At 37.9% G+C, this 16,943-nt stretch overlaps 1 pseudogene; it reads right to left on the bottom strand.

Moving 5' to 3' along the window:
- Positions 1-785: 785 nt before the first annotated feature.
- On the bottom strand, positions 786-11,049 carry LOC139123603 (jmjC domain-containing protein E-like; annotated as a pseudogene).
- Between the last annotated feature and the right edge of the window lie 5,894 nt (positions 11,050-16,943).

Below are 16,943 nucleotides of genomic sequence, written 5' to 3'. Positions count from 1 at the left end.
TATCTCTTAATTGGCCATCCTTGAGCCCCTTGTGTATAAATCCTGGCGACCCTGTGGATATATCAAATACAGGAAAGAAAACGGCTGTCACACAGCCATTTTTGATTGGATCATTACAAAAAATAGCGTGCATATATAATATATGACATATTGATTAATATATGTACCAACTTTCAATACTATCGCTACCGGGATCACTGGGAATTTACGTGAACGGACGCACTGTCATCAAATATGGGAAACAAAATGGCGGCCATTTTAGACCAGATCAAACCAAAAATCGATGTGCATATGTACAACATGTAGAGCAATCCTTGTACCAAGTTTGAATAGAATCGCTCCAAGCATCACTGAGAAATTTGCATGAATGTATGCACCGACATCAAATACTGGAAACAAAATGGCCACCTAGCAGCCATATTGGATATCGGATCACAAAACAAATCAACATGCATATGTATGACATAGGTAATAATCATTGTTACAAATTTGAATAAAGTCTCTCCAGGCATCTCTGAGATATCTGCGTGAACTGACTGACCGACGGATGCATAGACGCATGGACGCATGCAGGGACATGACCAAACCTATGTCCCCCGGACGTTGTCCATGGGGACTAACAAAGGACTAACACCATGTAAATACTCAATGTCAACAAGAACTCATACAAGAACCAGGGATTAGGGACTGCCCCTTTAAGTTTGGAGGGGTTGAATCATCAATGCATGACATACAACAGGAAAAATTAGAGTCAATATTTTTATTGATAAATCCTTCATGAAATAACAGAATCTATAAGTTCCTGGCATTGCCTTTAATATTCGATTTATTTTCCAAGTGCCTGATGCACAGATATTTGGACTCTCAAATTTTATGCTTCTTCTTTTTTGATTTACCACTTGTGGGACTTCATTTTAAAGATTTGGGAGTGAGAAAATGTTCACTGTCTTATGTTTGCAAATATAAAAAAATATTTATCCCCATGGAGTTAACACAGGGGTAGCAGCCATTTTGAATGTTAAATATCATTAAATGTCATGCAATTTGTTTCTCTAGTACCAGGCGGAAATAAAATGTAAAGTTTCAGAAACATAAGGGGTGATAACTATATTTACTCCATAAACTTCAAAATGAGCCCCCCCCCACAACTGGAGGGCAAAATGAATATTGTAAAAGCTTCAGGGGCCAACTATCTGTCCTGAGGCAAATTTTTGAAGTTTGACATAAATGACAGTAGGGAAAAGAAAAATGCATTTGCTTTATGGATTAAAAACAGTGAAAATGTAATCAAAAGTAACAAGTATTCATTTGACTAGAGCTCATTAGCATTTAAAATATTGTGTCACCTAGCTTTATTACAACTATACCACTTTTGTAAACTATGCACCTATCGGTATTTTCTACCAGGGGAGGGGTGGGGGAAGTGTGTGGGTCTGACAGGATGGAGGAGGTGTGCAAGCCTAACTGGGGAATTTGAGATGCATCTTCCAAGCCATGTAAAGTTCCCCACCCACATGATGCAAAAATATATCAAATACCAACAGGCAGGTGAATCGTGCAAATTTTTGATTGGATTTGTACCCACAAAATATGGCACCCAGTCATAGAGGCAACGTGTACCGGTAGATAATTTAGGACTTGATATCTGTTAAAATTAAAACTAGCCTTTTGCAGCATTGTCAATTTTTCCCGATGGGAGTATCATAACGATCAAATTCCCCCGTCTCAGGATATGATTAGTGATCAATTTCCCCTGTTACCCCCACTTCCCCACATCCCCACACATCCACACTCCCCATCTAGGAAACCATGGACAGGTACATTAACATTTTGAAAACCTGATGATTTTTACTGATCAAAATTTATACATATAGATTTCAATATTGGTTTGACATGACTTTCAAAAGAGTACACCAGAATAAAATTTCAAGACTGAAATTTGTCTTTCACAAATTTCCCTTTGAACATTTCGCGAGTATGACAAACATTCCCTGAATAGAGCATCAAAAAGAGAATCAATAAACATGTTTTTGCAGGTAATTTACATCCCTTTCACCACCATGGTTTGGCCCAAACCCATTGTTTTCAACGGTGATTGTGGACCTGTTTACAGGGAATTTGGGTGAACAGGTTAAAACACATGCTGAGTAATCAGATTTCCATTTCCCAGATATTAGATAAAAGCTGTGTGGAGCTAAGCATTGGCAAGAAAGCTGGCTGGGCTGTTCTATTCAACTTCAAAGAAGATGTGAGTACTTGGGATTGACATCCAGTGTACACCCAGGACACGGAAAATCTTTGGTCAGGAATGGTTCATACCTGCAAGGAGAAAAAAGAAAGGTATTGATTGCAAATCAAACAAATAAAAAAATTTTTAAAACTAGTTGCAGGCAATTACAATTACTTTTCCACAATGATTTGGATAAACTGGTTGTCTAATACACTGTAAATATCTGACTCAATTTATAAAACTATTTTGCTTGTAATCAATCAAGACTTCCAAAACCGACACATGTGTGGAAGTGTCAACATCCAACAGAATGCATTAAAATGCCTATTATTAACATTAAGGATTTTGTGAGGACATACTGAGACACAATTAAAAACAGCACAAAATCAAATCCAACTCTAGCATTTTACATGTAACATCAATGGCACATTTCCTGTATGCAAATATCTATGTCACCGTGACAAGGTTTAGGCCTTTAAGTTGTGAATCAACTTGACTTACTACAAACCGAGCATTTTTAATGAACCATGCAGCTATTTTAATATCAAGAACTTTATCACTTAAAAACACAGAGAGTGCAGTAAGGCAAAAATTATATATATATATATATATATATATATATATATATATATATATATATATATATATATATATATATATATATATATATATATATATATATATATATATATATATATATATATATATATATATTATGAGCTTATTACGAAAATACCGCATATATATATATATATATATATATATATATATATATATATATATATATATATATATATATATATATATATATATATATATTATGAACTTATTACGAAAATACCTCACAGGATGCATGAGCACATTGGCACAGCGTATCGCCCGACGCAAAGCGGAGGGCGATGCGCAGTGCCAATGTCCTAGTGCATCCTTTGCGGTATTTTTGTAATAACCTTATTATTATACATCTTACATTCATGACTAGGGCATCAAATTGTCAGAGAAATGACCGTTTTCGTGCAATGTCAACAATTTTTCTTCCGATTTATAGCGCAAGTGTTGAACGCTATCTCGGACGCACTTCTGCAAGTTCTGGATAGTGTGTGTGCACTACACAAGTACGTACAGAGCGCGCGCGAGACATGTTCTGGCACTCGTCCAATGGGTCCCTTGAAACCGTTCAACAGTGAACGCGCAGACGAAGCTGCAGGGGATGGGGCAACTTGAAAACATTCGTGTTTCGGAACGGGCATTCCGTACGGCTTTTTTAGCGCACGTAAAATTCTATCGTTCTCGATGGTGGATGCATAATATATATATACATATATATATATATATATATATATATATATATATATATATATATATATATATATATATATATATATATATATATATATATATATATATTCTTATATATTCTTCTATAGCGCATTACATAATAGTATAAAATTTCAATGCACTTTATATATAGCATATATATATATATATATATATATATATATATATATATATATATATATATATATATATATATATATATATATATATATATATATATATATAGCATATAGCAAGTAACAATTAATTCTATTTTATCCTTTACTACATGACTAATTATGAATCAATACAAATAACATTTCTAATCTAATAACCCCTGGCGCGACACCAAGGGCTGAGTCCTATATAATATTATTATTTTGCTCTGACCCAGTCAGTTATTTCCCCTGAAGTAAAATGAAGCTATTTATAGTATTTGGATGAATCATACAATGGAAGTAATGCTTAAGGTGTTTGGTAGCATATATAAGACCTCTCAGGGCAATATTTAAGCGATAAAGTACACCCAGCTATGGTATACCACGAGATTTTGACCAGTTCAGGACATATATGCATGAGCGATAGTGAGTGCATATACAAAGTGAACTGGTCAAAATCGAGTGGTATACTGTCGCTGGGTGTGATTTATTGCTATTATATCAAAACAGTATATTGACATTCTAGCATGGAACGTCAAAAACAGAGTTCCGCTCAAGCTGAGAGCTTGCATGTATGCCAGCCGTGGTATATCGCCAATATACCACTTTTTTTCACGTCTAGACCAATCAGATTGCTGTATTTGCACCACCAATATACTGGTATGATATAATATCATATATTTCGCAGGCAATATAATCACTGAAGGAGTGATACGTCATGCTCATTCAGGGGCTCATTTTCTAGGTATGGTAAGGAAAAAAGTATGTATGCTTGCGCTGACACTTTTTCCACCCAATGATGATTACAATTTCAATGGAAAAAAGCCTCTGGCGTCTCCATAATCCTTTGACAGACTAGAACAAACTTTGATTGAGTCCCCAGCTTTTGACAACTTAGTGGCTGATGGGATTCTGGTGGTATGATGCATGGGACTACAGAAAACACTGAAAATATCTTCTGAGTGAAATTATTTTAGAGAAAGGTTGCTACTTTCCCAACTCACCAGACGTTGACTGCAACGTTGCGGTTTTCCGTTAAACTTGGAAAAGACTGGACTTCATGCCACCAGAATGCCGGCATGAACAAAACCTCACCCTCGGAAATGGTACAGTTCAGGGGATATGTCTTGGAAAATTCTGGAAACCTCTGGAAAATTATTGATGATAACAAAACATTTTGTCAGAATACAAAAACAGCTGTGCAGTTTTCGAGCTATTGCTTTTCCTAAGTAATGCCATTTTGAACAATCTGGAGTACATAAATACAAACACAGCCATAAATTAAACAACTGAAAATTGAGAACTGCAAAATCTAAAATCATATGGTGTCTCATTTTTGTCTACTTAGAGTCCACAAAGGAGTCTACAAAGATAAACACATACACCATAAACAAATTCAATATTATAATACATGGGTTTATGTGCCCGAGAGCAGGTGACAATTTGCCCAATGCCAGGCATGTATTCAGGCAATATCTTTATTACAGTTAATGCTATGTGACATTTAGTTACATGCAGGGCAATGTCAAACAATTTTACCATTATCGACAAGTATCAAACAGATTTTGACGAAAGTCAAAATAGCAGTGCACCCATGGATATTTTCATCAGCGTTAAGCATCTGCTTTGACGTCGAAAACGCCTGATGTTTCCAATTCAAATCAATGCACTGATTTTCACTCACATCGAGGCATTTAATAACAGGGTTTTATGACACCCACTTTTTGAAATATTTCAGAGTTAACAAACATAAACAAATACACCAATATCATCAATATCACCAAGTCATCATTGATGACACAGTCCCCAATTGTTAATGGGTACTTGATTACAGGTCCTCAGAGAGGATAAAGTCCTCTTCATTAGGTCTGTGATAAAAATACTTTGAATAAATTCGCTTGATACATGTCTGAGTTGTAGTTCAGGACATGAAAAATCGTAATAAAATGGCCACATGGTGGCCGTATTGGATCGTATCACAAAACAAATAAATGTGCATATGTATGACATACCGGTAGGTCAATGTCCTTGTAGCAAATTTGATTAAAATTGGTTGAGATATGCCTGAGTTATGGCTTGTACATGAAAAAATCATAACAAAATGGCCGCACAGCAGCCATATTGGATCATATCACAAAACAAATTAATGTACATATGTATGACATTGGTCAATCTCCTTGTACCAACTTTGAATAAATTCGCTTGATACATGTCTGAGTTATGGTTCTGGACATGAAAAAATGTAATAAAATGGCCACACGGCGGCCACATTGGATCGTATCACAAAACAAATCAATGTGCATGTGCATGACACAGGTCAATGTCCTTTTACCAAGTTTGAATAAAATCGGTTGAGTTATGCCTGAGTTATGGCTCTGTACATGAAAAAATCGTAACAAAATGGCCGCACAGCGGCCATATTGGATCGTATCACAAAACAAATTGATGTGTATAGCTATGACATTGGTCAATGTCCTTGTACCAACTTTGAATAAAATCTGTTGAAACATGCCTGAGTAATGGCTCTGTACATGAAAAAATCGTAACAAAATGGCCGCACGGCGGCCATATTGGATTGTATCACAAAACAAATTGATGTGTATAGCTATGACATTGGTCAATGTCCTTGTACCAACTTTGAATAAAATCTGTTGAAACATGCCTGAGTAATGGCTCTGTACATGAAAAAATCGTAACAAAATGGCCGCACGGCGGCCATATTGGATCGTATCACAAAAAAAATTGATGTGCATAGCTATGACATTGGTCAATGTCCTTGTACCAACTTTGAATAAAATCTGTTGAAATATGCCTGAGTAATGGCTCTGTACATGAAAAAATCGTAACAAAATGGCCGCCTGGCGGCCATATTAGATTGTATCACAAAAAGAATTGATGTGCATATCTATGACATTGGTCAATGTCCTTGTACCAACTTTGAATAAAATCTGTTGAAATATGCCTGAGTAATGGCTCTGTACATGAAAAAATCGTAACAAAATGGCCACCTGGCGGCCATATTAGATTGTATCACAAAAAAATTGACGTGCATATCTATGACATTGGTCAATGTCCTTGTACCAACTTTGAATAAAATCAGTTGAAACATGCCTGAGTTATGGCTCTGTACATGAAAAAATCGTAATAAAATGGCCGCCTGGCAGCCATATTGAATCGTATCACAAAACAAATCGACGTGCATATCTATGACATATGAAGTAATCCTTGTACCAAGTTTGAATGAAATCGCTCCAGGCATCTCTGAGATATCTGCGTGAACGGACGGACGCACGCACGCACGCACGCACGCACGGACATGACCAAACCTATAAGTCCCCCCGGACGGTGTCCGTGGGGACTAAAAAGGACCAATGTAAAAGCTTGCAATGTTCTCACAAACCTATGGAAAAAACTATCAAGTGTCAAGTCTATGCTGGACGTGAAAAACAAATTAACATCACAATGCAAGGTTTTTGTTGTGTAACAATTATCTGAGGGGCAAGAAAGCTTGTTACTAGGTCTGAAATATTTGTATAATGGCATGAAAATAAAACCATCATGACAAAAATTTTGAGTATGATCAGGTCGGTCAAAATCTATCAACCAAGGTTGGTACATTACGTGTATTATGATTGCACACATCATGAAAAAAGCTGCATAGATGCTTAGTGGTATGTGGTAAAAGTTCAATAACTTCATTTCATTTGGAGAAAAGAACAAGTTCAAGGTCAAATATGAAAATCTTTCAGCTTTCACTTTTCATAGCCTGTAAGATTGTTTACTCAAGGCAGCAGCTTTCAGTTATTATCTTCACTCAAAGAGGAAGCAAAACGAAGAGCGCCCTCAAGTGACAGATTGTCCAACCTAACTTGAACTGTTTAAAGCTGACACTGTTGCTTGGTATAAATTATTCCTAGCTATGAAAGTGCACACAACTACAACTAGAAGGCTGAAAATAAATGTGGAATCTCAAGACAGCATACACAGTTTGCCTAGTCCTAAAATACCGCAGTAAAATGTGAAAAGTTTTGGCATGCAAAAGACCATTGCACACCTGCAATAATTCTGACCACTCATACCACTCCTTTTTATAATATCCAATGCTGTAAAACATTTTCAATTTGCTGCATGCTTTTTAGCTAAACGGGGAATTTAAATTGACTTAGTTCATTCTTAATTAAGCTAACAAGACACTCTGACCACTGTTAATGTAGGGAAATATTTGAATTAGCTGCATCTAACACTTGCCTCTAATTATCTGAAGATTGCTTGCTGAAAAGTACATTTTACAGTAGTTGATCTACAGTTGAATTTGCCATTCCTACAGGGAATATGAAAGACTGTGTAAAATCATGGATCAAGGCACAAGGATGGAAGGATGGATTGGAAGACAATACTTCACCTTAAAATCCGGATCCAGAATATCAACTGGAGACATGACCATGGATGTACTGTCAAGAAGCCTCTTCCGCCGGAATTTCCCAGTCTCCCGCTGATAGTCCAAAATCGCTTCTGGAATGTGAGCTTCATAGAGTTTGTGGTTGTCATGAGGTTCAAAAATTATCAGCTGTTTCTTTCCACTGACCTGTAAAAAGTACAACATATTTGAAGAATGTTGTTTTTGACAAGAATGTTTACAACGATTACGAACATTTGAAACAACAAGTCTATTTATAAAGAATCCTTCAAGCTAATGTAGTGTTTGTACAAGCCATGTTTTTTGCTTTGGGTGGAACCTAACCTTAATGAGTATCCCAAGTCATGTTTTGAGGGTTCCCAAATGTTATGTAACAGCAATCATAATAGGGGACTACAGAAATCTTACAGTTAATTTCTAGTATTTGCCTGTGTCACCAAACTTGTGGAAAACACACTGAATAATGTAGAAAAATTGAAGTATGTCAAATTTTGCATTTGCCCCGTATTGATAGAATGTTGTCACAGAACATAAACACTCTGTACTATCTCATCTATAAAAATATCTTAATATCGAAAAAGTAGTTTACATTTGAATAATATCTCAATATTTTAATGTGTTTTATTGGATGTTTAACGTTTTAGTGTTAACCAATGAAATCAGCTGCAGCATCAATAACTTGTAGCTTATCTTCCCTATGTAGTTGGGTATTTCATAAACTCAAAAGCATGACCTTTCAGTGACCTAATTTGCATTTGAATGGTCTCATTTGCATATTGATTCAAAGATAAGAACTGGTATCTTGTCAAACTCTGAACCGGATATTCAATTTTCTGCATTTCTAACCATGCGCCAAAAGAGACCAAACTGAATGTATATTGTTAGTTTGCTTTTACAGTGAACTGTTCAATGTTGTCCATATCAATTCCCTTGGAGAGTGGTGCCTGGAAAAGTTAACATTAATCTCATCTTGAAAAGTTTGAGATGCTTTGACACCAGAGAAAGAACAGGGTACAGGGGAAAGTCCCCTGGGGTGGGGAGGAAGGTGTTTTTTGTGCAACGGTTTACCTTATTTGATTTTATTAATTTTGACTGTGATATTTCAAATACAGAGTTCAACTCTACACCGTCTGACTGCTTTATTATTACCGACAAGTCCTTATCTCCTCTCCAACTTGTGTATACACCACTGTAATTGCTCCGAAAACATTGCCAACTTGCTAATCCGCTGTCCGTATCAGCGGATTAAGTGATCGAGTCAACACCACAGCCGTCCCACACGCATTATTTGAAATATCACAGTCAAATTAATAAAATCAAATAAGGTAAACCGTTGCACAAAAACACACCTTCCTCCCCACCCCAGGGGACTTTCCCCTGTACCCTGTGGAGAAAGTTCAATTTTTATCCCATGATGAGTGTTTATAGGAAAGAATGGACACCAGTGGTGCAGTACTCTATCTCCTTGGCACATCAAAGCCTTGAAAGTTTGATATAATTATCATTTTCTTTACAGTTGTTAAGAAGGTAAACAGTACAAATAAATTAACAAAAAAAGAAATTTTTTTGTTCTTTAATTTTATCACCAAATAATAACATAAATGACAACAAAACAACAACATTAAAAACCAAGGTTACTCTGTTCCGAGTGACAATACTTACCATGCACAAAAAGTTATCAAAAGGATCGAAGTGCAGTTTTCCAAGTGTGTTTCCATCACTAATCCACAAATTCAAGTGTTTCCGAGTGAGCATTCCTTTCACAAAAGGAAATTCCTGTATGTCTTTTTCCAGTTCCGGCATGTACTGTGGTATAGAAGAGTACTCCAAGTAGGCAGAGACATTATTCTTTTTAAGGGTTGCATTTTCCACCATATCCAGAAAGTCTGAAAATTTTAAATTCATGGTGGCCGGTCGAACCACCACTAAATCCGGAAAAGGAAGCTGATCCCGGACTTGTTGAGGAATTTTGAAAGATCTGGAATCTTCCCATATCCTGATGGTTCACATCCTTCAAATTCACCTTCGGTGCAAGTTTGTTGTGAATTTCTTTTTTGCCATACTCTTTCCGCAAAAATTCATTTTTCCATTTGTCAATGGCGTCCCAGTTTTGCATGGCGTCTGTGATAATAACTGGTTTTGAACGTTTTAGAAAATCGTGAAAAAGTCATCTTTTGTTGGCATGGTGATCCTTTCACATTCTGGCATTTTGTGCGATCGCCAAGATACAGTGACGCGGTTTCCGTGGCAACACCATCGTCCTCGCCGTCACATTTCTTGCAGTTACTGCTGCCTCGCCTTCCGCAAGTCTCAAACTTTTCCTTGAACGCCATACCTGAAGTGCAGTTACTGATGTCAGAAACACGAAAGATGTTGTTTAGAATATCTTCCTTGTGAAGTCCCTCGACAGAAACATGTCCGTTCGCGTTTCTATACGTGCCGCACTTTGAGTTCACAAAGTCAAGCATTGCTCCGAAGGACTTGGGACCATCGTAGTTCTCGGCTTTCGGATAAAATCTAGGAGCTCGGATGAGACACATCCGGTCGGTTTTCACCTGCTCAAAGAATGCTATGTCCTTTCTCTCAGTGGGTTCGACCCATTTCAGTGTCTCTTTTCCCCTTCCTTCGTTCCATGTGAACGAATCCAGGTCGTCCGACAGACGGCCAATGCTGACGTGTATTTCAGATCGGAAGCTGTGAGCCAGTTGCTCGAGAATTTCGACCGTTTTGTCGTCTGACGCCGATGTAGCAGCAAAGACACAACTTTGTTGCACTGTTGTGAATATATCTGATGGGGACAGCTGTTGCAGGCACTCGCAGTATAATAATAGTAGTAGCAAAGGTGTAAACAGTCGGGCAAATAAGCCGTGCATACGGTTTATAAATGCTGCCATATTGAACCACAGCGCCCTCAAGTAGGTCACCGCTCTTTGCTGCTCTTTGAACCTACATGAACCTGAGATGACCCTGGGATGACCTCCTCGGCGGTTTACGCTCGGTTTGAGTGTCCAATAAAGTATATGCAGAGTCAGAGTTATCTCTCAGTGTGTCACTACCGATGTGCAGTGACAGTGACACTGCGGTAGCAAGGCAGAAGATGTATTAACTTTGATTATTTTGACAATATTTTTGTTCAGTTTTAAAATACAACTCGGCCTGTGATCTACCATGGATGTAAAAAATAGATGAGTCTATTTTTTACATCCATGGTTCTACTAGTCCCTTCAGCATGTTGAACTGTTCAGTATTCAGTTTGCCAACACAGCCTGCCATGTATGTGTACCGTGCACTTGTATCATTGACAAATGACTTTCAGTCTGGACTCTAATTCAATTATCATCCTACATACACATTTATATAAACAGGCTTTGTCGACAAACTGAATATTGTGTGTTTCAGTATACTGTATAAGCTTATATTGCATAGAAATATTGAAAACATCAACATTTGCGACTTCTTTCCCTTTAACTTACCTACTAGGCCAACTTGTTTGGGTTTTTTTTTTGCCAAAATTCACAGTGTTTAGGTTTTTTGATATAAAAGTCATGAAATGTGACAAAATTATGCTAGACTTTGTTTAATTATTACTAATATTAGAATAATTAGATGACACTAAGGGACCCTTCAGTTGTTATGGCCGGGGGGCGGCAAAATCCAGGGGGGGGGGGTTTCATCGTAATTTTGGAATCCGCGAAGGGGAGGTCATCGCTTTTTCACAGGTAGGAAAGGGGGGTCACCACATTTTCAAAAGCATAATACCTACAATAAAGTTCACTTTATGCCATGGCCATGATCAAACCTCTTTACCTCTTTACTACAATAATGACTACAAGACTTTATGTAATAATATAGCCCATGACCCTCTTAACGGGCAGATGCCTTTGGTGGCCCACTCCAATAAAGTTTACTTTACGTAATGGCCCATGACATTCTTAACCGATGGGCCGCCTTCAGCAGCCCTGTCCAGTAAAGTTTACTTCATGCAATGGCCATGATTGACCCTCTTTTTCCGGCGGGCCACCTTTGGTGGCCCAATAGAATAAAGTTGACTTTACGTAATGGCCCATGACCCTCTCAACTGGACGGCTGCCTTTGGCAAACCACTCCAATAAAGTTTACTTTATACAACGTCCATGGACATATTAAAGATGTCTATGGAAATGAAGTTAAAAATTTCCTTACAGTTATCCTAATTAACAGGCGTTTGCATAGATGTGGCTGAGAAGTTTGTGCACTGGCATCTCTGCTACACGAATAAAGTGCGCCGCGTACCAGAGTTCAAATCCAAACCATGCGGGTAAATTTGACATATGGGTTTTGGTTATTTTTCAGCCGTGGAGGGGGGGGGTCTTCAATTTTATTCGTCTGACAAAGGGGGGGTCATCTTTTTTTCATGAAAAATGCAGGGGGGGTCTATATTTTTTTAACACCGGCGACAAGATTTTGCCGCCCCCCCCCCCGCCGTAAAAACTGAACGGTCCCTAAAATGTTATAATTCGTTTTTTCATTGAATTACCTGAAAAAACCTCGGAATTGGAAAATGTAAAGGTAAAAGGGAACCATAAAATTTTCATGTCCCTTTTATAGGCAGTGCAAGCCTCTCAAAGCCGTGCATCACCTTGCTGTTAAAAGATAAAACATACAATATTTGCACATCGTCGTAAACGACGCACCCCTTTACGGCAACAGCAAAGAGCTTCATTTTTGCGCAGGTCCGCGGGGTGGAAATCATGCTGTGGCTCGTTAGAATGCATTTGCACACTTTTAGAAGTAATTTACAGTGTCTATTCGGCTTTTATAAATACCTTTCAAATATAACCAGCTAAGAATCTTTGAACCATTTTGTTTTATCAAACCTTTCCTTGGTAAGGGAGCCGTCATTATTTACAGCCTGGAGGGTCGGAGTAATTTCGTCGGAAACTCTTAAATTTCGAGTACTCCCCCCAAAGTCACAACAAATGTAGATATAAAAGCTCATTCTATAATCAGTATCATATAGTATTGTTTAATTTTGATTGGTATCATGACAGGGTTTTCACTAGGCTATCTGACGTGGCAGAATTTGAAAGTATAAGGGGGAGAACACACAAGGGGCTAATAGGAAAAGCGTCAGAGGAGTTTCCCCTCTTTTGTGGGAAATTTGAGAAATCGATAGTTGCAATAGTGCAGTCTGGTGTAGTCTGAAAGGTGTGTTCAATTTATTTTAAGTAAACACGCCAAGGAGGAGAGAATGAGAAATGTTTAGAGAAACTGATGTGTGAACTTAAATGATGCAATCTGAGAAGTGTTTCAATTTCTTTTGCACCAAAAATTGAGTAACCCCTTCTTTCTCTCCACATTTTGAGCAACCCCTATTGTAGCTTTCAATTTTTGAGTGACCCCCCCAAGATTCCTCCACCCTCGGCCATAAATAATGATGGCTCCCTCAGCCTTTATCACATATTGTGCTGAACACATATTTTGTATGAAAAGTGCCATATAAACACAGATGTTTTAGTGAACAAAAAGACACAAGATGCTGCATAATCATTCTCTATTTATACTACTACCAGCTGACTACGACCATCCCTCTTGCTCCTCCTCTCCAGTATCATCATCATCATCATCATCATCATCATCATCATCATCATCATCATCATCATCATCACCATCATCATCATCATCATCATCATCGTCACCATCATCATCATCATCATCATCATCATCATCATCATCATCACCATCATCATCATCATCATCATCATCATCATCGTCACCATTATCATCATCATCATCATCATCATCATCATCATCATCATCATCATCATCATCATCATCATCATCATCATCACCATCATCATCATCATCATCATCATCATCATCATCATCACCATTATCATCATCATCATCAACACCATCATAATCATCATCATCATCGTCGTCACCATCATCATCATCATCATCATCATCATCATCATCATCATCATCGTCATCATCATTATCATCATCATCATCATCTTCATCATCATCATCATCATCATCATCTATATACATGCATGTAATACTGTTATTGATCAGTATATGTAGATGTGCGGTAACATTTTTTCACAGAAAAGCTGCATGTTTTTATTATAAATAAGCCGGCATTTCTTCCTCACACCATATACACTTCGTTGATATGTGTCTAATCGTTCATCATAATATTGGAAGTCACGCATTAAGTCGTGTTTTCGTGGTTACTGGGTGAGTAATTTCAATTTTAGTTTCGGACGAATTATTGCTTTCCTGTCATATTACCGAGAAAACAATGTCGTCATTGGCAAACAACAAAATTGAAATTTGGCAAGGGCTAGGCGAGGAGGTCGTCATTTTTTGCGTAGGCAGCCGGTTTGGGAAGGGTCAGTAATTTCCGTGCATTCATCTTTTAAATAGCACTAGCTCTTCCCTTCTGCATCATTCGATCCAAGCCCATTCTGACAAGGTGCAAGGCCCGAGTCCAGGCATGGGCCGAAGTAGTCGCTGAAAATAAAACTTGCTGGTATTGCTTTTATATTTCTTTCGTCTCCACCCATCCAGGGGCGTTTATTAACTACCGTGTCACGGACACTTGCCATAAAACCCGTAGCATTGCCACAATCTTGTTGTTTGTATTGTAGGGCAAAGCAAATTCAGGGGGAATGTAACTTGTATGGCTACACAAGGAGGTCTCGCTCGCGCTCCTACCTCTTTCATCTCACTGGCAACAACACGAGATCTGGTGAACTGCAAATGACTCTAGGATCTTAATGGGCCTCACGGAAGCTTCAGACAGCTGCAGCTTCTGTTCAGACAAACCCAATGATTGATTTCCCGACGCAGCGCATCCATCATATCATGCATATACACTCCGTATTAAATATTAACCCCAGAGTACGGCGAGTCATACGCAGCTGGTTCATCCAGCCACCTTGCGGACTTATTTCAGCCATTATTGCAGCTAGAATACACAAGAATAACGAAATAAAAACAAAAGCTACACAACTTTAATATTACAAGATCTTATAAGAATGAAGACGGCTCTGTACATTCGCTTGGTATCAAATTGTTGACATCATTCGACCCAAGCGTTAGCCCGATAACATTCTTTTAGTCCAGACTCCAGAGTTTACTTGTTTTACGATATATGAAAGTTTGACCCTAAAATACGGTCTTGTAGCTCATTAAAACAAAGATTTACACTTTGTGGCTAGTCTGATATCGGAGAGGGGTGGTGGAGGACATGAGAATGAATACATTTGTTTACTCATTACGATTTTTTTCAAAATATTACTTGAACAGGTTTTTGCGGGGAGAGGGGTCCTATTGAGGCTAAACAAGTATATTTAGCAAAACGCTCAATAGTTCTAACAAAACACAATCACGGTGCAACACAATGTCGATATTAATTTGACACTGCCTGCGATACAAGCTGCGATAATTTGGAATGATTCAAAAAACACTGGCAGTCATACTGTTTATATATGTTGCATATCAGGAAGATGATATACACACAGATTCATATCATATATGAGATTTGGTGCGTGCAATAGCTGCTTTACCCGCCCACTACTTTGGTTTAGCCCAAATCCATTGTTATCAATGGTGATTAGGGACCTGTTTACAATAGTGAGGGTGAAGGGTAAACCATTCCCGCAGACAATCCGCGAAATGGTTAAACCGGAGGAAGGACTATGTATTTTTTCACCCGTTTATACTCAGGTACTTCCTCCCTAGTTCTGGCACAGGAAGTCTCTTTTTTTGTAATCATGGTTGAGTTCCAGTTACATATATTTGAAACGACAACATGAGATTGAAACAACAACAACACGTGTTTTTTTTATTTGTCCATTTTATCGGTAAAATACAACAAGAAGAGTACTGAGTTCCCGTTGTTACGCTTCCACGTACATTATATCAGGTTTTACCGACAGTCATGCACCCGTTGCTCTAAAATGAGCTAAAATGTTAAATTTCAATCTACATATAAGATCGCCTACGATTAAAATTTACACACTCTCTCTCTCTCTCTCTCTCTCTCTCTCTCTCTCTCTCTCTCTCTCTCTCTCCAAACCAAAACCTTATTGCGAATCCAGTAAAATACTGAGTCCAACCGAAACTAGTAGTTTATTCACTTTTAACCCTTTCCCTTTGAAGAGTTGGGCGTTAAGTATCGACCGGCTTTTAACAAAGACTTTCGCTCTTTTTGAATACGACAATAGGACACTGACCTCTAGTTGAACTTCCTGATCTGAAAAGTGGGCTCGTGATTAGTTTCCAACACGCCTCAGTGTTCTGGAAAAAAATAGTGTATAGCTGCCTATTTCCAGTGATATTTTCACATTTCGTTTATTTGTTTGTTTTGTTTTGTTTTGTTTTATTGTCTGTAAAGGAAATGGTGAGTTCGGGTAAGGACGATCCGGCGTATTCTTTCTGAAAGTTGCAACAGACGAACTGAGTCGTAAGGATATTCTGTCATCTACGTCAAGTGTTAGATAAAATGATATAAGCTCTACCGATTCCACTGGATTCGTGTAAACTATAAGCTCACGTATCGTATAACAACCCATGGAGTGTTGCTACGCAGCCACTTAAGGCATACACAGTACAAAAAAAACTCTCTACAGTCTGTAGCCTAAGATGTGCTTTTTGTTGAAATTCGTGCCAACGAAGTCAAGAAAAAAATCCACGGTAAATTGAAAACAAATTGCCTGATTGCAAGTGGAAACTTATGAGCATTCTGTCTGCACTGGGAATTACATGTAATATTCGAATCGCTGGTTTTCTATCAATGGCTACATTGACCAGCAGGGCAGAAATTATTAAT

The sequence above is a fragment of the Ptychodera flava genome (genome assembly GCF_041260155.1).
Source record: "Ptychodera flava strain L36383 chromosome 23 unlocalized genomic scaffold, AS_Pfla_20210202 Scaffold_23__1_contigs__length_28996876_pilon, whole genome shotgun sequence".
NCBI classification, from domain to species: Eukaryota; Metazoa; Hemichordata; class Enteropneusta; family Ptychoderidae; genus Ptychodera; species Ptychodera flava.
The sequence above is the reverse complement of the archived record's forward strand: the minus strand, read 5'-3'. Positions and strand labels throughout refer to the sequence as shown.